Source organism: Rhinoraja longicauda, chromosome 1 (assembly GCF_053455715.1).
Source record: "Rhinoraja longicauda isolate Sanriku21f chromosome 1, sRhiLon1.1, whole genome shotgun sequence".
Taxonomy (NCBI): domain Eukaryota; kingdom Metazoa; phylum Chordata; class Chondrichthyes; order Rajiformes; family Arhynchobatidae; genus Rhinoraja; species Rhinoraja longicauda.
In genome coordinates, this window is record NC_135953.1 from 38,200,440 (window position 1) to 38,222,704 (window position 22,265).

At 43.8% G+C, this 22,265-nt stretch overlaps 1 long non-coding RNA gene across 1 annotated transcript; it reads right to left on the reverse strand.

The window, feature by feature from the left end:
- Positions 1-8,955: 8,955 nt before the first annotated feature.
- LOC144599069 (uncharacterized) lies at positions 8,956-10,869 on the reverse strand. The gene is made up of 3 exons (XR_013547956.1): positions 10,823-10,869; positions 10,539-10,711; positions 8,956-9,899 (listed from the first exon to the last, which is right to left on the reverse strand). It is a non-coding gene; the product is annotated as an uncharacterized LOC144599069 (long non-coding RNA).
- Positions 10,870-22,265: the final 11,396 nt, after the last annotated feature.

Sequence of the window (22,265 nt, forward strand, 5' to 3'; positions counted from 1 at the left end):
AAACCACAATGAGAAACATAATAAAGATTGTATCATGTGGCTGAGGACTAAATTGTTGAGTCATAAAGCTCACTGAGAGGCCAGGACCTAGCTACAGTTTTGAACATTATTTGGAACTATCCCCAGAGGTTTGAATACATGATGTCCAGTCACCTGAGATCTGTTCAGATGTCCTAAAATCACATGACTTTTTCAAATGTTGTGTGTACACGTACACATATCAATCTTGTGTTTTTGTGACAGAAACTGGAAAACGCAGGAGAATGTGACAAGGTGCACAAGATAAGCTGGATGTGGGCAAGCACAGAAGTGTGGGGACAATTCACAGAGTGTGAATGGCATGTTGGAGAAACTTTGATTAGTCATCTCAAATTATAAGGATAGGATGTTTAAACTCGGCTTGATTTCCCTTGGGTATTGAGGATTAACGGGTGAGTGAATTAAGTCTGAGAAAATTTGAGAGGCAGTAGAGAGAGACTATTTCCAACTATTTCCAAACAGTCAAAGAGGCTGAGGCATAAGGTTAAAATTAGAACTAAACTGTTAGGATGATGACAGTAACCACTTCTTAGCTCTATGTGCTTCCCCTAAAAGCTACTGAGGCTACATCAAGTGACTTTTCAAAACTGAAATTGCTGGGGAAGTGTATACAGCCATATGGCATCAGACTGCAGAAACTGAATGACTTGCACATGGTTCTGTGTTTCTTTGTAGCTACACGCAATTCAGATCAATCACATTCATAACACTCAGATTTCTCTCAGAACCATCATTTGCCATAACCCTGCTGACAGTTTATACCAAATATACTAGAGGAACAAGATGAACCACTCCGTTGAAATCGCCTATACTGAAGTGTAGTACGCAAAGGAGCGTTACGTCCACCTTTAGTAGGCAAAACCCACCGTTCGCTATGCCTCTCGCAGTGTAATCAGTGGTTTTGGGGAACAGTATGTGTGATGATACCATTAAAATGCAGAATATATCTCATCTATCAATTCACAGATTTTTGTTATTTTTCTTTTTAAATGTTTCTGCAAGTTTCTGCCAACTAAAATGGCGCCATGACGTACTGTGGTTTTTAGGGTCGAGTGGTCTATCTTGTTCCACTAGGATCTTTGGTTTATACATAATTTGTGACACACCCATTCACTTGCATGTAACTTCCAGTCATTCTATAACCACTGATATACATCTGACCACAGCAACCAGAATCCCTCTTTACTGTACAAGCTATAGACAGGTGCCCCAATCCACACCATTCTTAATTGACCCCAACTTGTTTCCTGTTTTCCGTAATATGTATTACCTCATGTTTACCTGGACCCGACCGCACCTAACAATTATCTGTAGTCTGTTAACTTGTTTCTTTTGGTAGACTTTTTATGGCTTTCCTTGTGTATTGTTTAATCACCTGCGTAACTATTGGTTTTGAGATTATGTTCCTTTTACCGAGAGGACAGTTATTTGAATACATCCAGAATTGTACTTTGTACATCCACTGGGTTTCTGCTTAATGCTGTTATGTTTTATACATAAAACATACAACATAACCTTTTGTAATGAGCCTTCTGAGAAACATTTTGAACCTGTTTAGAAAATCTATACAAAGTACAACTAAGTAGACATTACTGTTACAGTTACAGTCCTGAAGGTCTATTGGATACCTCTGGACCATGGCATTTAAAAGTGGAAAATTAGCATTTGGGATGATATTAAGAATCTTGTGGCCGTGCATTGAGATCACACAAAAGCCCTGTGTGAGTGGTGGAAGGACTGCACCAACATTCAAACTATCGACCCATCCACTGCTGCGGCCACCTCCTCTCCCACCTGTGGAAGAGTGTCATTTCCACATTGTCCTTGTAAACCACCATAAACCCTCAAAACTGGGGTGGAAACAGCTCATCCTTGATCCGAAAGGATTATCTTAGAAGAAGAGGAACACTGTTCTGGCATTTTAATATTCAATGATTATTAAATAAAATAAAGAATGCACAACATTGCAACATTTAAGAAACATTTAGACAGGTACACGGATGGGATAGGTTTAGAGGGATATGGGCCAGATGCAGCTGGTGGGACAAGTGTAAATGGGACATGTTAGCTGGTGTGGGGAAGTTGGGCCGAAGAGCCTGTTTCCATACTGTATGACATGACATATCGAAACGTATAAGATTATTAAGGGGTTGGACACGTTAGAGGCAGGAAACATGTTCCCAATGTTGGGGGAGTCCAGAACAAGGGGCCACAGTTTAAGAATAAGGGGTAGGCCATTTAGAACTGAGATGAGGAAAAACTTTTTCAGTCAGAGAGAGTTGTGAATCTGTGGAATTCTCTGCCTCAGAAAGCAGTGGAGGCCAATTCTCTGAATGCATTCAAGAGAGAGCTGGATAGAGCTCTTAAGGATAGCGCAGTCAGGGGGTATGGGGAGAAGGCAGGAACGGGGTACTGATTGAGAATGATCAGCCATGATCACATTGAATGGCGGTGCTAGCTCAAAGGGCCGAATGGCCTCCTCCTGCACCTATTGTCTATTGACATTAGAATCCGCCGTTTTCTGAAACGTAAGGCTCCAGTCATACAGTAACATTCCAGGCATATGGTAACAGATAAAGGACGTTCTGCTCCTCAAGTAATTTTTTTATAATTCAACCAGATCACTGGATTTTGTGCACATACAACTTTGCTGCATTCGTGTAAGGAGCATTTTAGAACTCAGCAAAAGGAGACCATGAAATTGATAAAGGCAAGTTTGAAAATGAAAGTACATTGGTAAAATGGTAATATGGTAACAATGGCCTGGAAGAGCTTCAATGATGTGTAAAACAGAACAGACTAAGAACAGCATATGTGGGTCACTTACTGACAGAGACAGGGGAAATTATTGTGGGAAAACAGGAAAACGTCAAAAAATCTGCGAGAAATACTGGAGAATGAAGGGTGAGGTGAGAAATAGGAACTGCAGGAAAAAACTACTGGTCCAAAAAAAGTGTACTAGAGAAGTTGATGAGACGAAATGCTACAAATCGCAAGGACCCAATGATCTATGTCCAGAATTTTGAAAGTGAGATAGTGGACACCGAAACGTCACCCATCCTTTTTCTCCAGAGATGATGCCTGACCTGCTGCGTTACTCCAGCACTTTGTGTCTATCTTCAGTGAAAACCAACATCTGCAGTTCCTTTCTGCACATGCATAGAGGTACATGGACAGAAGAGGTTTAGAGGGATATGGGCCAAATGCAGGCAGGTGGGACGTGTAGATGGGCAAGTGGTCGGCGTGGGCAAGTTGGGGAGAGGGGCCAGTTTCCATGCTGTATGACTGAGTGGTAACAAAAATGCTGAACCCTTTCATGAAGGGTGCTGCTTCCGACTTCCCAGAGTTGAGATGTCTATTCATGTTGTTGCTCTGCGGATCCTGGTGTTGGGTTGTTGCTCCCGTCATTTTACTTCTTGTCACAGATCTCTTTTTTTCCCCCTGAGCATTGGCAGAATCACTTTCCTTTCCTTCCATGCTTTGCCAATTTTCTCAATCCTCAGCAGATGTTTCAGGAATGTGAGCATATCCACTTCAGGCAATCTGCCTTTGCTCTTTACCTATGGGAAGGCCCATGGTGTGCAGTGACCAAGGAGGTTGAATGCCTGGAACATCCTCTCACATCATTTGACAGTGGCTCAGTTGGCAGACCTCCTGTCTCATGGCTCCCATGGCCAGGTTATTTCCTGATTCTGTGGGATGCTGGGCTGACTGGCTCTGATGGGTTGCTGCTGGACTGCAAATAGGAGAGGGGAGGGGGTTGATAGGAATATGGGGAGAATAATTTTGGATTACTGTGGATGAGTGTAAATAGATGTGTAGTGGTTAACATAGACAATGATTCAAAGAGCTATTTCTTTGCTGTATGGTGCACCAGTAAGGTGTCTTATTGCATTTGGGAGAATCCTTGAATGGACTGCGCCAGTGGTATTGTGAATACTTTTAGACTCCTTATCTAAAAAGACATACCTGCCATAGATCAACAAAGATTTACTGGACTAGTTTCAGGAGTGGTATGTCTGCCCAATGAGAACTTGATTAGACTAGTCCTGTAATATCTGGATTTAGAAGAATGTGAGATTATCTCATTTTAAAAAAACTACAAAATTCGTACAAGGCTCAACAGACTGGATACAGTGGGGGGGATGTTTCACCTGGCTGAGCAGTCCAAGACAACAGTTCAGTCACAGAGTAAGGGATAGACCACTTCGGACTGAGATTAAGAGAAATTTGTTTGCACAATGGATGGTGAATCTTTTTAATTCCATAACCTGATGACTGGAGACTCAGTTATTGAAATTTTTGTAAAATTAAAGGGCTCAGAGACCTAACATTCACAGGAAAATGACTTTGAGGTGGAAATTCAACCATGATCTTGATGAATGACAGGGCAGGTTCAAATGGACAAACGTTCTGCCCCTGCTCCCACTTTTTATCACCACCTGGGAGATTTGGAAGAGCGGAATTAAATGAATGGATACCTCTTGGTTTGTCTAGAAGTAGTCTGTTTTCCATAAACTGTTCAGTCCTAAACTGTTCAGTCCTAAAACTCTTAAAGTAAAATGCATCTACATATCACTTAGGCCTGTCCCCATCACAAATAGTAGTGTGCCTCAGGCTTCGGTGCTGGGCCCGTTACTGTTTGTCATCTACATCAATGATTTGGATGAGAACATACAGGGCAAGATTAGCAAGTTTGCTGATGATACAAAAGTGAGTGGTTTTGCAGATAGTGAAGATGGTTGTGAAATATTCCAGCAGGATCTGGATCGATTGGCCAAGTGGGCTGAAGAATGTTTGATGGAATTTAATACAGAGAAGTGTGAGGTGTTGCATTTTGGGATGTCTAACAAGGGCAGGACTTACACAGTGAATGGTCGGCCTCTGGGTAGTGTTGTAGAGTAGAGGGATCTAGGAATGCACGTGCATGGTTCCTTGAAGGTCAAGTCGCAGGTAGATAAGGTGGTCAAAAAGGCTTTTGGCACATTGGCCTTCATCAGTCAGAGTATTGAGTAAACAAGTTGGGAGGTCATGCTGCTGTTGTATAAGACATTGGTGAGACCACATTTAGAATATTGTGTTCAGTTCAGTCCATGTTATAGGAAAGGTATTGTCAAGCTTGAAAGGGTTCAGAAAAGATTTACGAGGATGTTGTCAGGATTAGAGGGTGTGAGCTACAGGGCGAGGTTGAGTAAGCTGGGTCTCTATTCCTTGTAGTGCAGGAGGATGAGGGGTGACCTTACAGAGGTGTACAAAATCACGAGAGGAATAGATTGGGTAGATGCACAGTCTTTTGCCCAGAGTAGGGGAATTGAGGACCAGAGGACAAAGGTTCAAGGTGAAGGGGAAATGATTTAATAGGAATCCAAGGGAGAACTTTTAACACAAAAGTTGGTGTATGGAACAAGCTGCCAGAAGAGGTATTTGAGGCTGTGACTAGTCTATCGTTTAAGAAACAGTTAGACAGGTACATCGATAGGACAGGTTTGCTCGGATATGGACCATGCGCAGGCAGGTGGGACTAATGTAGCTGGGACATTGTTGGCCGGTGTGGACAAGTTGGGCCAAAGAGCCTGTTTCCACACTGTCTCACTCTATGACTCTAAATATGCTTTGTTCCTGGTCTTGGCTTTATCATTATGTTCATAAGAGCAGAATTATGCCATTTGGTCTATCAAGTATACTCTGCCATTCAATCATGACTGATCTGTCTTTTCTTCTCAATCCCATTCTTCTGCCTTCATCCCATAACCCCTGACACCCTTTCGAATCAAGAATCTGTCAATCTCCGCCCTACAAATATCCATTGACTTGGACTGACTGATAGGCAGATGAGTATGTTGGACTGCTGAACCAGTGAGTGCAGAGGGATGAATAAATTGATCAGAGATAGCCTTACCTGTGACTTAGGCACCACGGCCATTTTAAGAGAGCACAAAAACAAGCCCTCCGAGTTGGCACTTAGTCTGCCTTCAAATATCCATTAACATTAAACATATATTAATCCCCCATTTAAAATATTCTCTCCACATTCTCACTCCTCCTGCTAATTCTACCACTTACCTCCACAGTACCAATTATTTAATGGCCAATTAACCTATAAACCCATCCATCTTTGGGACGTGGGAAGAAACCAGAACATCCAGGGAAAACCCAATGAGCCACAGTGAGTACGTGAAAACCTTCACCCAGACAGCGTCTTATGTGAGGACTGAAGCCAGGTCTCTGGCATGGCTCGTTGATTGTGTTGTCCATTTGAGTTTCTATTTTATTCCCCATGGAGCCCAGATGATTTTGGAACACTCTTCCTCTAAAGGCAGAATCTTTAAACATATTTTAAGGCAGCAGTGCGAAAATTCTTGATAAGGAGGTGAAATGTTATTGGGTATAGACAGAATAACAGAATAGAGTGACACTAGAGCACGGTCAATCTCTGTGGGGAAGTCCCCGAAGAGGATCATCCAATACAATCGTTCCTCTCTTCTAAATTTTTTTAAACTGTAAATCTAGCAGGACAATGCCATCAATTATAATCCGCACTCCGGTATTTCCCTCTTTGCACTACCTGTTGTGCTTGTGTATGGCTTGATTATATTTAATGTATAGTATAACTTGATTTAGACAGCAAAAAACCTTTTTTCTGTACTTTGATATAGTTGACAATGAAACTGATAGCAATAGTCAGATCAGCTGCGAACTAATTGAATGGCAGGGCAAGCTTGAGGTCTGAGTGTGTAGGAAGGAACTGCAGATGCTGGTTTACACTGTCGAAACAAAATGCTGGAGTAACTCAGCAGGACAGGCAGCATCTCTGGAGAGAATGTATGGGTGACGTTTCGGGTCGAGACCCTTGTCCAGACTGAGAATCAGGGGAGAGGGAAATTTGAGATATGGAAGGGTAAGGTGTGAAAACGACAGATCATAGCAGACGATGTTCAAGTAAATGTAGAATGATACATTGTTGACTGAGGGGAAGGTGACAATGAGGCATACAAACTAAAATTAATCAGGACAGTGAAACTAATCAGAGAACTAAGGTGGGGGAAGGACGGAGAGTGAGAGAAAGCAAGGGTTACTTGAAGTGAGAGAAGTCTATATTCATACCACATTGGTTGTAAGCTGCCCATGCGAAATACGAGGTGCCGTTCCTCCAATTTGCGTTGGACCTCACTGACAGTGGAGGAGGCCTCGGACAGAAAATTCAGTTTGGGAATGGGAGTTAAAGTGTTTGGCAACTGGGAGATCACGTAGGCCTAAGCGAGGTGAGGACTCTGTCGGTGTTCAGCGTGAAGGTGTTCAGCAAAATGTTCGCCTAGTCTATGCTGGGTCTCACTGATAGAGGAGTCCACACCTAGAACAGGAGATAGTCGAGGAAGTTGGAGGTGGTGCAAGTGAACCTCTGCCTAACCTGACAGGACTGTTGGGGTCCTTGGAGGGATTTGAGGGAGGAGGTATAGGGTCAGGTGTTGCATCTGCCTGTGGCTGCAGGGGAAAAGTACCAGGGGGGGGTGGTTTGGGTGGGAACGAGTTGTGGTGAGAACGGTCTCTGCAGAAAGGAGTGGAGATGGGAAGATGTGGTTAGTGGCGGGATCCTATTGGAGGTGGCAGAAATGTTGGAGGATTATCCGGGAATTATCTATCAATTTCCCTCCTGGGATAAATAAAGTTCTATCGTATCATATTATGTGTTGTATGCGACGTCTGATGGGGTGAAAGGTGAGGACTCTGTCGCTGTTACGACTAGGGGGAGGAAGTAGTGTAATCTAGATAGCTGCGGCAGTCAGTAGGTTTATAATAGATGTCAGTCAGTGGTCTATCTCCTGTGACGAAGACGGTGTAATCAAGGAATGAAAGGGAGATGTCGGACCAAGTGAGGAGTTGGCTGCGCCTAACGGCTGCGGCTCTCTGGCAGTCTGTTTGTCTTTTTTTCTTTTTTTTTTGTTTGTGTCGGTGTTGGGATGGTTTTTGTTTCTGTTTTTGGCTGTGTATGTGTGGTGGGGGGGTGGGAAATCTTTCTTTTATTAGGTCTCTTCCCCGGGGCCTTCCATCGCCAGCGTGGCTCGGCCGCTGGACTTAACATCGCCAGCGCGGCTCGGCCGCGGGACGTTTCGGTGCCCGGCGCGGCTTGGCCGCTGGACTTAACATCGCCCGGTGCGGCTCGGCCGCGGGACGTTTCGGTGCCCGGTGCGGCTCGGCCGCGGGACGTTTCAGTGCCCGGTGCGGCTCGGCCGCGGGACATTTCAGTGCCCGGTGCGGCTCGGCCACGGGACGTTTTGGTGCCCGGTGCGGCTCGGCCGCTGGATTTAACATCGCCCGGTGCGGCCGTGGGACGTTTTGGTGCCCAGGGCGGCTCGGCCGCGGGGCCTTCCATCCCCTTGCGGGGGCTGTGTGTGTCGTTTGCCTCGGTAGGGGTCAAGCTGCCTGTCCGTGGGTGCGGGGGGAAGAGAGGGGAAGTTTTGTTGCCTCCATCACAGTGAGGGGGTGTTTGGAGTCACTGTGATGGATGTTTGTGTTGGGGTCGGGTGTCCTGTGTTCTTTTCTTTTTTGCTGTGTTTTGTGTGACTGCTGAAATTTCGTTCGGTGTAAAAAGCCGAGTGACAATAAAGTGTTGTTATGTTATGTTATGTTATTTGAGTGCAGGATGAAAATTGGTAGTGAAGTTGATGAAATCCGTGAGTTCTGCAGGAGGTAGCATCGATGCAGTTGTTAATGTGGCAAAGATAGAGTTCGGGGATAGGGCCAGTGTACGCCTGGAACAGGAATTGTTCGACATACCTGACAAAGAGGCAGGCCTCAGAGGTCTGAGTGCTTTACTCCTATCCCTCATATGCATGTTTGTAAATCAATGCAGGGATTTTGATATCAGTGAGACTATTGTGCAGATATAATGAATTGACACTAAGATAACAATCACAGCACATATATTTAATATACTTCGATAAACTACAGAATAAGAGCTGTCTTACTGTACTATTTTATCAAAGTATAAATTCAAAAGGTGAGAGTTAAAGACAATATTTCATTTTTAAAGCCACATTAACTTTAAAGGTAGAGTCCTTTTAATATTTTAAAACCTCACATATAACAGGTTTCCTCCTATTAACTACTTATGTTCATGCAAAGAGGCTATATATTGTTATTTCAAATAACTTTGTTATTATTAATGGAAAATGCATTGCAAAAGCCATTTGGTTGCATTTCCAAATACATAAAAAAGATAAAGGTATACCATTTCACAAAGTAAAATCACTGAAAATCCAAACATCTTTCATGATTTACACAAAGCCTTAAACCATGTTTCCTGATCTATTTTTTAAATCTTATTTGCCACTCTTTTTTACAATCAGCAATTGTACGTTGTTTCAGGAGATACAAACGTCCCCAACATGTAGATACATTTAAAATATTGGGCAAAAATTACTGCTTGGGACATTTCAGTCCATGGTTCCCCACGCACTCTTCCAAAATGTCATATATTTCGAAGCTAAATCTTCTCACTTTTTAGATTTCGTTTTGTCCTCTGACCTGTAGTTAGTACCATTCATATCAGTCATATCTTACTTCTAAAAACAGATCCTCAATGTATTAATTTCTCCACTTCCCCATTCGATAACTTGGTCACCCTTTACAATACAATCTGCCCGCTTCGCGGGCATGTTGAGACATGAATTCTTCCAACCGGAGGCAGTTAGAGAAAACCCGACACACTTCTTCCAGCCATTCTCTCCGTTACTTCGGCGTTCAGGTGGACGGCTGAAACATCTTGCTGACAGTATTTAGCATGAGCTGGAGGACGTTAAACAAATCCCCGATGTTTCTCAGCTCCATGGCACATTCCTTGGCAGCCTTTGGATCGGGCTCTTAAAAACAAAGCACCAAAAAAAACCCCCATTACTATCTCATGACGGCCACGTACTTAAAAAAAAAAAATCCGATCCAGTGAATGCAAAACGGCCCTTAATATTGCTTCAAGAAAAACAACCCCAATCAAACCGAGTATATCTCTGTTTTTGGAGCCCAACACTTGATAACTTGTTCAACTTTCTAACTCTACGCAGCAATCTGGAGTTACTCCAGCATTTCTGTGTCTATCTTCGGTGTGAACCAGCATCTGCAGTTCCTTCCTACACAATCTAACTTCACCATTTGACTTTTAAAACACACCTAATGGCGACACGGTCGCGCAGTGATAGTTGCTGCCTTACATGCAGAGTGAGTGAGACCCGGGGTTGATCCTAACTGCGGGAGCTGTCTGGAGGTTTCTCCTGGAGTTCCAAAGACGTACAGGTTTATAGATTAATTGCCTTGGTAAAATTGTCAATTGTCCCTCGTTCTTGCAGTAGGATAGTGTTAATGTGCGGTGATCGCTGTATCTCTAAACTAAACTCATTGCTGGGCAGGAGCAGGGGAACGAAGCCGAGAGCATGATCGGGACAGAACAGTTGCTGTGTGGCCCTTGCAGCCGGCGGCAGGACCGGGGCTGCTCCCGGGACACTCACCTTGGTTGGCGGCCGGAGCCCGGCGTCCGCGGCGCTTCTCCGACATCCCCACGTGGACCTTCATCGTCGTCGCTCGATGCCTTCTGCAGCTCGGTAGTGAATGCAGCCGGGGGGGGGGGGGAAGTCAAGCTTTCTTTGAAATATCCAAATTTCTCAAAATACCCTATTTGCGGCTAAAACAAAAGGATACAAGAAACGCAATCAGTACAGGTCTGATTTGACATTAATTGTGTCATAAATTATGTTTGCAAAGAACTCGTCAATGCCACTCGTGTACAACGAACCTCAGACGCTTATTGCACGACACACTCTGCAAACGTAATGCTCTCTCACTTCCAACCGGCTTTATATATTTCAGCACAGATCTATTTTTAGACAAGCTGCGCGTAGAGGGGACGTAATTTCTGTTTTGTCATTAATCATCACGGCGGTGTTGTCGACGCTTATTGCGAGACCGAAAGAGGAAACAGAAACTACTATTTGAAAAAAAAGCTGCCCTCAATGTACCCAAGTTTTTTTCACTCGTGTTTAAATATGCCATGTTTGAAAGTCTCTGCTGCAAATCACTCTCAAATCAATTCCACTCCCTTTATTGATCTGCACAGCTGGTGCTGCTTTATGCGTACTTTGATCCCAAGTTCATCTTAACATGATAGACACAAAATGCTGGAGTAAATCCATAAACAGAACTGACCTGGCAGACCCATTATTTCTGCCTGCTCCTCTCCCACTGAATTAATTTCCACATACCTCGACTCTATCCTATCCCCACTGGTCCAATCCCTCCCAACCTATGCCCAAGACACTTCACATGCAGCTCGTCTTCAATGATTTCTGTCTTCCAGGCACCCACTCCATCTTCTTTACAATAAACTCTTTACTCTTCACTCAAGCTCCTCCTATTCACATATAAAGCCCTAAATGGACATCCCCCCCCCTACATCAAAAATCTTCTAACCCACCTCTCTGACTCCAGGTCCCTCAGGTCAGCCGACTTGGGGCTACTCACTATCCCGCGGTCTAGGCTTAAGCTCAGGGGTGACCGCGCTTTTGCGGTTGCAGCTCCTAGACTGTGGAACAGCATCCCTCTCCCCATCAGAACTGCCCCCTCCATCGACTCCTTTAAGTCCAGGCTCAAAACCTATTTCTACTCCCTAGCGTTTGAGGCCCATTGAGGAGGCGCTGTGAACTGTTTTGTATGTGCTGATATGTTTGTGTGCTACTGTATGTTTCATTTTTTCCTTAGTACCTAAACAGATGTACAGCACTTTGGTCACCATGGGTTGTTTTTAAATGTGCTATACAAATAAAATTGACTTGACTTGACTTGACTTGACTAAACCTCCACCCCCAACCGGGAAAGCCCTAAAGCCCTCTGTTTCTTCCTCAACCGCAGACCAGCTAATTTCCCTCCTCCAACACTCTTTCTCCCTCCACCCTGTCTCTCTGTAGTGTATGTCGATAAATCCATGTTCCAGGCGTACACTGGCCGTATTCCTGAACTCTACCTCTGCTACATTGACGATTGCATTGGGACTACCCCCTGCACCCATGCAGAACTCATGGATTTCATGAACTTCACTACCAATTTCCATTCTGCACTCAAATTTACTTGGACCATCCCTGACATCTCCCATTTCTTGATCTCACTGTCTCCATGAAAGGAGATTGACTATCGACTGACTTCTCAGTTCAGTTTAGTTTAGACAACCTTGATCCACTGTAATTTTCTTAATGCTGCAACAAATCCATGGCAGGTGCCATCTCCCTGGCCCTTTTCTCATTTTTGGAACATCGGGATCACAAGGGCACCTATGTCAGACTCCTATTTAGTGACTATAGTTCTGCCTTCAACACCATAACCCGGACCAAATTCATCTCCAACCTCCTGGACATGGGACTCAGCACCCTTCTCTGAAAATGGATCTTCAACTTCCTGAGCCAAAGACTGCAATTAATAGCCATAGGTGACAAAACATTCTCCATGATAAGTCACAACATGAATGCTTGGCAAGGATACTTTGTCAGCCCCTTTTATATTTCCTGTACACTCACGACTGTTTTGCCAAATTCTGCATCAACTCCATCTACAAGTTTGCAAATGACACCGCCATGGTGGGCAGAATCTCAAATAATGACAGGATGGAATATAGGTAGGAGAAAGAGAGCTTGGTAACATGCTGTCAAGCCAATAATCTCTTCTCAATATCAGGAAAACAAAGGGGCTGGTCATCGAGTTTAGGAAACAGGGTGGATTACATACCCCGGTCTGCATCAATGGTGTTGGAGTCGAGATGGTCAAGAGCTTCAAGTTCCTGGGCATAAATATCACCACCAATTAGCACTGGTCCAACCATATGAAGCTAAGGCCAAGAAGGCACAGGTACGCCTCTACTTCCTCAGAAGACTAAGAAAGTTCCGTGTGGCTCCATAGTGGCACCACAGAAAGCATCCTGTTGTCAAGCATCACAACTTGGTTTCCCAATAAATTTGCCCAAGACTGCAAGAAGTTATACAATTGTGGATGCAAAGCAGTCGTCCTTCGATTGACTCCATCTACACTTCACACTGTTTTAGTAATGCAGTCAATATAATCAAGATTCACTCACACTCTGACATTCCCTCTTCTCCCCACACGCGTTGGTTCTCCCCCTCACCCACATTCACCAATCACTTTCCAGGTTTTGCCCCATCCCCAACCTCTTGGCCAGCTTTCTTCTCCCCTGCTGCTAATATGCTGAAGAAGGGTCCAGACCCGAAACAACAGCTACCCATGTCTTCAAGAGATCCTACCTGACCTGCTGAGTTACTCCAGTACATTGTGGGTTTGTTTGTAAACGGGTATCTGCAGTTCCTCGTGTCTGCAAATGCTGGGAATCTACAATAAAACATAAAATGTTGGAAATACACAGCAGGTCAGGCTGCATGTCTTTTTATGTTTCGTTTTTAGCTAAGTTTAGAGACACAGTGCTCATGTCAGTTCATTCCTGATTATTGTGCCGTGTCCTGAAATGCAGAAATTAGGTGAGAATTAGAAAATGGAGATTAGGAGATGTAATCATAATGTTTTAATTAATTCCTGGCTCTTAGACATAGAGTACTACAGCACAAAAGTAGGCCCTTTGGCCAAACCTGCCCATGCCGACCAAGATGCACATCTATGCTAGTCCTAACTGCCCATAATTGGCCCATATTCCTTGAAACATTTCCTGCCCATGTACCTATCCAAATGTCTTTTAAATATTGTTAATGTATCTGCCCTGTTTACCTCCTCTGGCAGCTTTTTCTATATACCCACCACCATCTCTGTGTAAAATTTGCCCCTCAGGTTCCTATTAAATCATCCCCCTCTCACCTTAATCCTATCTCCTCTTGTCCTTGATTACCCCTGGATAAAAGACACAGTGCATTCACCTGTCTATCCCTCTCATGATTTTATACACCTCTATAAGATCACCCCTCAGCCTTCTGTTCTCCAGGTAATAAAGTCCCAGTCTGACCAACCTTTCCCTATAGCTTAGGCCCTCAAGTCCTGGTAACTTCTGTGTGCGTCTTGTTGCTTGCTTTCCAGCTTAATGATATCCTTCCCGTGATAGGGTGACCAAAACTGGACACAATACTCCAAATGGGGCTTCACCAATGCCTTGTACAAATGCAATATATCATTTCAACTTCTATACTCGATACCCTGACTCATGAAGGCCAATATACCCAAAGTTCCCCCTAAACACTGGTGATTCCACTCTCAGGGAACTATGTACTTGCACTCCTCGATCCCTCTGCTCTACCCAACTCCCCAGAGCCCTGCTATTCATTGTGTAGGCCTTGCCCTGTTTTTATTTCCAAAAATGCAACACCTTCTACTTATTTGCATGTTTAATGAGGTGGGACCAGTACAAACAGGACGGTCTGCACCTGAGCTGGAATGGAACCAATGTCCTTGGGGGAGTGTTTGCTAGTGCTGTCGGGGAGGATTTAAACTAATGTGGCAGGGGGATGGGAGCATGAGCAGAGAGACAGAGGGGTGTAAAATGAGGGTAGAAGCAATAGGTAGCATGGTGAAAAGTAAAAGTGGCAGGCAGACAAAGCCAGGGCAAAAATCAAAAAGGGCCACTTTTCAACATAATTGTATAAGGGGTAAGAGTGTTGTAAAAACAAGCCTGAAGGCTGTGTCTCAATGCAAGGAGTATACGTAATAAGATGGATGAATTAAATGTGGAGATAGTTATTAATGATTATGATATAGTTGGGATTACGGAGACATGGCTCCAGGGTGACCAAGGCTGGGAGCTCAACATCCAGGGATATTCTATATTCAGGCGGGATAGACAGAAAGGAAAAGGAGGTGGGGTAGCGTTGCTGGTTAGAGAGGAGATTAAAGCAGTGGAAAGGAAGGACATTAGGTTGGAGGATGTGGAATCGATATGAGTAGAGCTGCGAAACACTAAGGGGCAGAAAACGCTAGTGGGAGTTGTGTACAGGCCACCTAACAGCAGTAGTGAGGTTGGGGATGGCATAAAACAGGAAATTAGAAATGCGTGCACTAAAGGTGCAGCAGTTATAATGGGTGACTTCAATCTACATATAGATTGGGTGAACCAAATTGGCAGGGGTGCTGAGGAAGAGGGTTTCTTGGAATGTTTGCGAGATGGTTTTCCAAACCAACATGTCGAGGAACCAACGAGAGAGCAGGCCATTCTAGACTGGGTATTGAGTAATGAGGAAGGGTTAGTTAGCAGTCTTGTTGTGCGAGGCCCCTTGGGCAAAAGTGACCATAATATGGTGGAGTTCTTCATTAGGATGGAGAGTGACAAAGTCAATTCAGAAACAAGTGTTCTGAACTTAAAGAAAGGTAACTTTGAGGGTATGAGACGTGAATTGTCCAAGATAGACTGGCAATTTATACTTAAAGGGTTGACGGTGGACATGCAATGGAAGGCATTTAAAGATTGCATGGATGAACTACAACAATTGTTCATCCCAGTTTGGCAAAAGAACAAACCAGGAAAGGTAGTGCATCCTTTAGAAGGATGAGGGGGGATCTTATTGAAACATATAAGATAATTAGGGGATTGGACACATTAGAGGCAGGAAACATGTTCCCAATGTTGGGGGAGTCCAGAACAAGAGGCCACAGTTTAAGAATAAGGGGTAGGCCATTTAGAACGGAGATGAGGAAGAACTTTTTCAGTCAGAGAGTGGTGAAGGTGTGGAATTCTCTGCCTCAGAAGGCAGTGGAGGCCAATTCGTTGGACGCTTTCAAGAGAGAGCTGGATAGAGCTCTTAAGGATAGTGGAGTGAGGGGGTATGGGGAGAAGGCAGGAACGGGGTACTGATTGAGAGTGATCAGCCATGATCGCATTGAATGGCGGTGCTGGCTCGAAGGGCTGAATGGCCTACTCCTGCACCTATTGTCTATTGTCTATCCGTGGCTAACAAGGGAAATCAAGGATAGTATTAAAACAAAAGATGAAGCATATAAATTAGCCAGAAAAGGTATCATACCAGAGGAATGGGAGAAATTCAAAGTCCAGCAGAGGAGGACAAAGGGCTTAATTAGGAAAGGGAAAATAGATTATGAGAGAAAACTGGCAGGGAACATAAAAAATGACTGCAAAAGCTTTTATAGATATGTGAAGAGAAAAAGACTAGTTAAGACAAATGTAGGTCCCTTGCAGTCGGAAACAGGTGAATTGATCATAGGGAACAAGGAGATGGCAGACCAATTGAACAACTACTTTGGTTTTGTCTTCACTAGGGAATACATAAACAATCTGCCGGAAATAGCAGGGGACTGGGGGTCTAACGAGATGGAGGAACTGAGGGTAATCCAGGTTAGTCGGGAAGTGGTGTTAGGTAAATTAAATGGATTAAAAGCCGATAAATCCCCAGGGCCAGATAGGCTGCATCCCAGAGTGCTTAAGGAAGTAGCCTCAGAAATAGTGGATGCATTAGTGATAATTTTTCAAAACTCTTTAGATTCTGGAGTAGTTAATGAGGATTGGAGGGTAGCTAATGTAACCCCACTTTTTAAAAAGGGAGGGAGAGAGAAAACGGGGAATTATAGACCAGTTAGCCTAACATCGGTAATGGGGAAAATGCTAGAGTCAGTTATTAAAGATGTGATAGCATCACATTTGGAAAGTGGTGAAATCATCGGACAAAGTCAGCATGGATTTATGAAAGGCAAATCATGCCTGACGAATCTTATAGAATTTTTCGAGGATGTAACTAGTAGAGTGGATAAGGGAGAACCAGTCGATGTGTTATATCTGGACTTTCAGAAGGCCTTCAACAAGGTCCCACATAGGAGATTTGAGTACAAACTTAAAGCACATGGTATTGGGGGTTCAGTGTTGAGGTGGATAGAGAATTGGTTGGCGGACAGGAAGTAAAGAGTAGGAATAAACGGGTCCTTTTCGGAATGGCAGGCAGTGACTAGTGGGGTACCGCAAGGCTCAGTGCTGGGACCCCAGTTATTTACAATATATATTAATGATTTGGACGAGGGAATTGAATGCAATATCTCTAAGTTTGCGGATGACACGAAGCTGGGTGGCAGTGTTAGCTGTGAGGAGGATGCTAGGAGACTGCAGAGTGACTTGGATAGATTAGGCGAGTGGGCAAATGCATGGCAGATGCAATATAATGTGGATAAATGTGAGGTTATCCACTTTGGCGGCAAGAACAGGAAAGCAGAGTATTACCTGAATGGTGGCCAATTAGGAAAAGGGGAGATGCAACGTGACCTGGGTGTCATGGTGCACCAGTCATTGAAAGCAAGCGTGCAGGTGCAGCAGGCAGTGAAGAAAGCAAATGGTATGTTAGCATTCATAGCAAGAGGATTTGAGTATAGGAGCAGGGAGGTTCTGCTGCAGTTGTACAGGGCCTTGGTTAGACTGCACCTGGAGTATTGTGTACAGTTTTGGTCTCCTAATCTGAGGAAAGACATTCTAGCCTTAGAGGGAGTACAGAGAAGGTTCACCAGATTGATCCCTGGGATGGCAGGACTTTCATATGAAGAAAGACTGGATAGACTAGGCTTGTACTCGCTGGAATTTAGAAGACTGAGGGGGGATCTTATAGAAACATATAAAATTCTTAAGGGGTTGGAGAGGCTAGATGCGGGAAGATTGTTCCCAATGTTGGGGAAGTCCAGAACCAGGGGTCACAGCTTAAGGATAAGGAGGAAGTCTTTTAGGACCGAGATGAGAAAACATTTCTTCACACAGAGAGTGGTGAGTCTGTGGAATTCTCTGCCACAGAAGGTAGTTGAGGCCAGTTCATTGGCTATATTTAAGAGGGAGTTAGATGTGGCCCTTGTGGCTAAAGGGATCAGGGGGTATGGAGAAAAGGCAGGTACAGGTTATTGAGCTGGATGATCAGCCATGATCATATTGAATGGTGGTGCAGGCTCGAAGGGCCGAATGGCCTACTCCTGCACCTATTTTCTATGTTTCTAATTAACCTTTCCTCAGCACACTTGTCTAGCTGATAAAGATTCTGCTGTAATTTTTGATAACCATATTCACTATCTATGATACCACACACTTTGGTGTCATCTGCAAACTTACTAATCAAGCCTCGTCCATTTTCATCCAAATTATTGGTATGAACCACAAGCAGCAATGGGCCCAGCACCAATCTCTGAGGAACACTACTAATTACAAAACTCCAGTCTGATAAATAACCTTCCACCTTCACTATCTGCTTCCTTCGATGAAGCCAACTCTCTATCCAGTCTGCTAGCCCTCCCTGGATCAATGCAATCTAACCATCCAGAGCAGTCTACCATATGAAACCTTAATAAATGCCTTGCTGAAGTCCATATTGATAATGTCTATGGCTTTGCCCTCCTTAACCCCTTTGGTTACTTCTTAATGATTTTTCAATTACTTTTATATTTACATCATATTTGTGTAAATGACTTCAGACCTCATGGGTAATTTTTGAACATCATTGATTATCAAAGTTTATTTTTATCCAGAGATTCACGTCAGCTTTGAAGAGTTAAAGGTAATCTGGAAATTCCGAAGAAAAGCCACCTGAGGCTTAGTCATTGCATGGCATGATGCACCTGATAAAATAGTCACAAGAATAGCAGAGCTGGATTAGTCAAAAACCTGGATCAAAATTTCAGGTTGGTGAGTTTTCACAAGTGGGAAAAATTAAAACAAGTTGAGACAGGAAAAGCGTGGATGGAACACCCTGATGGGTTTGTGATAGAGTGGAGAGTTTAAATGACATGCGCTGTGGCAATAACAGCTATGATTTCACAACAAAATATTTCAATGCGTGCTAAAAGGAGGCTTTTACATTACATCTCAATGGAAGAAATGCTACCTAAAAAGGGAAACTGCCGGAGGCGTTTCCATGAAGTAGTAATTGCACTGCAAATAGACTATCGAACCATGATAACCTGCTATCCATGCTGGTATCTTCCCTCTGATACTAAGGGCTCTCATCTTCTTTAGCAGTCTCACATGCGGAACCTTATCAAAGGCCTTCAGTAAATCCAGGTTAATAACATCCACTGACTCTCCTTTGTCTTCTCTGCTATTTATTTCCTCAAAGAATTCCAACACGTTCATCAGGCAAGATCTACCTTTCACAAAACCGTGCTGACTTTGGCCTATTTTATCATGTGCATCAGTCAGAATATTGAGTATAGTTCTGAAGAAGGGTCTCGACCCAAAATATCACCCATTCCTTCTCTCCAGAGATGCTGCCTGTCCCACTGAGTTACTCCAGCTTTTTGTGTCTATATTGAGTATAGAATTTGGGAGGTCATGTTACATTTGTATAAGACATTGGTGAGGCCACGTTTAGACTATTGTGTTCAATTTTGATCACCATGATATGGGAAAGATGTTGTCAAACTGGAAAGGGTGCAGAGAAGATTTATGAGGATGTTGTCAGGACTCAAGTGCCTGGGCTATAAGGAGAGGCTGAGGAGGCTAGGACTTTATTCTTTAGAGTGCAGGAGGATGAGGGGTGATTTTATAAAGGTGTACAAAATCACAAGAGGAATAGATCGGGGAATTGCACAAAGTCTTTTACCTTGAGTAGGGAAATCAAATACCAGAGGACATAAGAATTAAGGTGAGGAGGGGAAGATTTAATATGAACCTGAGGGGTAGCTTTTTTACGCAACAGTGTACGGAATGAGCTGCCGGTGGAGGCAGATACTATCGTAATGTTTAAGATATATTTAGATAGGTACATAAATAGAATAGGTTTAGAGGGATATGGTCCAAACGCAGGCAGGTGGGACGAGTGTAGGTGGGGCAAGCTGGTCAGTGTGGGCACGATGGGCCTAAGGGCCTGATTCCACGCTGTATGACTATGCTGCTCCAAGCACAATTTCAATTGTTCTTTTTTCGGTACATATGTCAATGAAACAGTCTCGACTCTTGAGTATGATCCATTAAGATACCTTGGAATGACTTTCTTTAACAACATAGATGCTGAGGTGAATATTGTGGTAAAAGCCTGTACTATTAATCAAGCATAATTCAGCAATCCAGCAACCCTAGAGTGATTTGAAAATATGTACAAGAAAAAAAAATCAATGTCAGATCAGGAGTTATAGAGAAGCATTAAACAACAGATGCTGGAATCTTCAGCAAAACATAACGTGCCGGAGGAACTCAGCAGATCAGGCAGCATTTGAAAGGGTGCTGAAGAAGGGTCCTGACCTGAAACGTTGCCTGTCCATTTCCTCCACAGCTGCTGCCTGACCCAGATATGAGAAGAAGACAGAAGGCTCTGAGATAAGGAAGGGAGATGTGAAGCTAGAGGAAGGGAATGGAGAAAAGTAGGCAGGTTATTGAACAAAAACGGGTATACATCCAGGTAGAGCAGAGGGGGTGGGGGGCAAAGGGAGGTTGTGAACTCAATGTTCATACCGCTGGGCTGTAACCTTCCCAAGTGGAATATGTGGATGAATTTCTGTCAGCTAACGTTTAAGATTACTCTGCATCCCCCTCTGTTTTCAGGGTCAAAGGCTTTTGAGAGTTGAAGATTATGTAAAATGGCCGATACTGGTTCCTGCAGTTAATGGTTGATGAAGCTTATTTCCATTGAACCTCTGGATGGCCAAATCTGGAGTATGATTGAGGAGCAGCTCATCAGTCACTGAGAAGAGGTGATGAGGATGACACTGGCAATTACTTTTCCTGTGGCATGAATCCACATCCTGAAGATCATAATAATTATATTGCCTGCGATATGCCCTGGCATGGGAGATGAGGTTGTGAAAGTGAGTCTGAAGTTTCTGTCCAAGTTTTAGAACTTCACCTGCTGAGGCCTTCTTGTTTATCAGTTGATATGTGGCCTTTTAATCTTTTTGTTGGTTTCATAAGAGGCAGATTATTTTCTAAATGGCAGATTATTATCTAAAGGCAGATTATTATCTAAATGGAGAAAATTGCAGATGAGTGAAATGCAAAGGGATTTTAGATATTCTTGTGCATGAATTGTACATGAAGCAGGCAACTGCAGCGAACAGGAAGGTAAAGGATATATTGGTCTTTATTCCTAGAGGAGTGGAGTTTAGAAATAGGAAGTACTGTTACAATTCTACAGGGTACAGGACAACACCTGGGATACTGTGCACACTTGATATCCCCCTATTTGGGAAAAGGTATTGGTGATAGTTCAAAACAGATTCAATAGCTTAATTTCTGAAATGAGATGGTTGTCCTTTCATGAGAAGCTAAAGAAACTGGATGTGTTCTCTGGAGTTTAAAGAATGTGCTGATGAGGCCTGCAGCAGATCAGCCATGATCATACTGAATAGCAGGGCAGGTTTGAAGGCCAACTACATAGAACATAGAACAGTACAGAACAGCAACAGTAACAGGACCCTCGGCCCACAATGTATGCCAGTCGGCTGAAAAATGGTTTGTGGAGTTTAAAGCAGATAATGCAAGGTGTACATTTTTGGAAGTCAAACTAGGGCAGATCCTTCACAGTGAATAGCAGAGATCTGGAGAGTGTTGTCGAGCAGAGGGATCTAGGAGTACAGGTACATATTTCCTTGAAATTAGTATCGCAGGTAGATAGGGTGTTTAGTTTAGTTTAGAGATACACCGCGGAAAGAGGCCCTTCGGCCCACCAAGTCCGCACCGACCAACGATCCCCGTACATCAACACTATCCTACACTAGGGACAATTTACATTTACACCAAGCCAATTAACCTACAAACCTGTACGTCTTTGGAGGAAACTGAAGAACTCGGAGAAAACCCACTCGGTCACGGGGAGAACGTACAAACTCTGTACAGACAGTCCCCAAAGTCGGGATTGGACCCGGGTCTCCGGCGCTGCATGTGCTGTAAGGCAGCAACTCCACCGCTGCGCCAACATGGCCGCCCAATAAACCCAATGAACAATAAACCTTTTGGCACATTGGCCTTCATCATCAGGATATGTTAGGATGTTATGTTACAGTTGTACAAGACATTGGTGAGGCCACCTTTGGAGTATTGTGTTCATTTTTGGTCACCCTGTTATAGGGTTGGATGATCAGCCATGATCATATTGAATGGCTCGAAGAGCCGAATGGCCTACTCCTGCACCTATTTTCTATGTTTCTATGAAAGATATCGTTAAGCTGGAAAGAGGGCAGAGAAGATTTACGAGGATGTTGCCAGAACCTGAAGGCCGTGGCATTGGGGAAAGGTTTGGGCAATTAGGATTTTATTCCTGGGAGCGCAGGAGGAT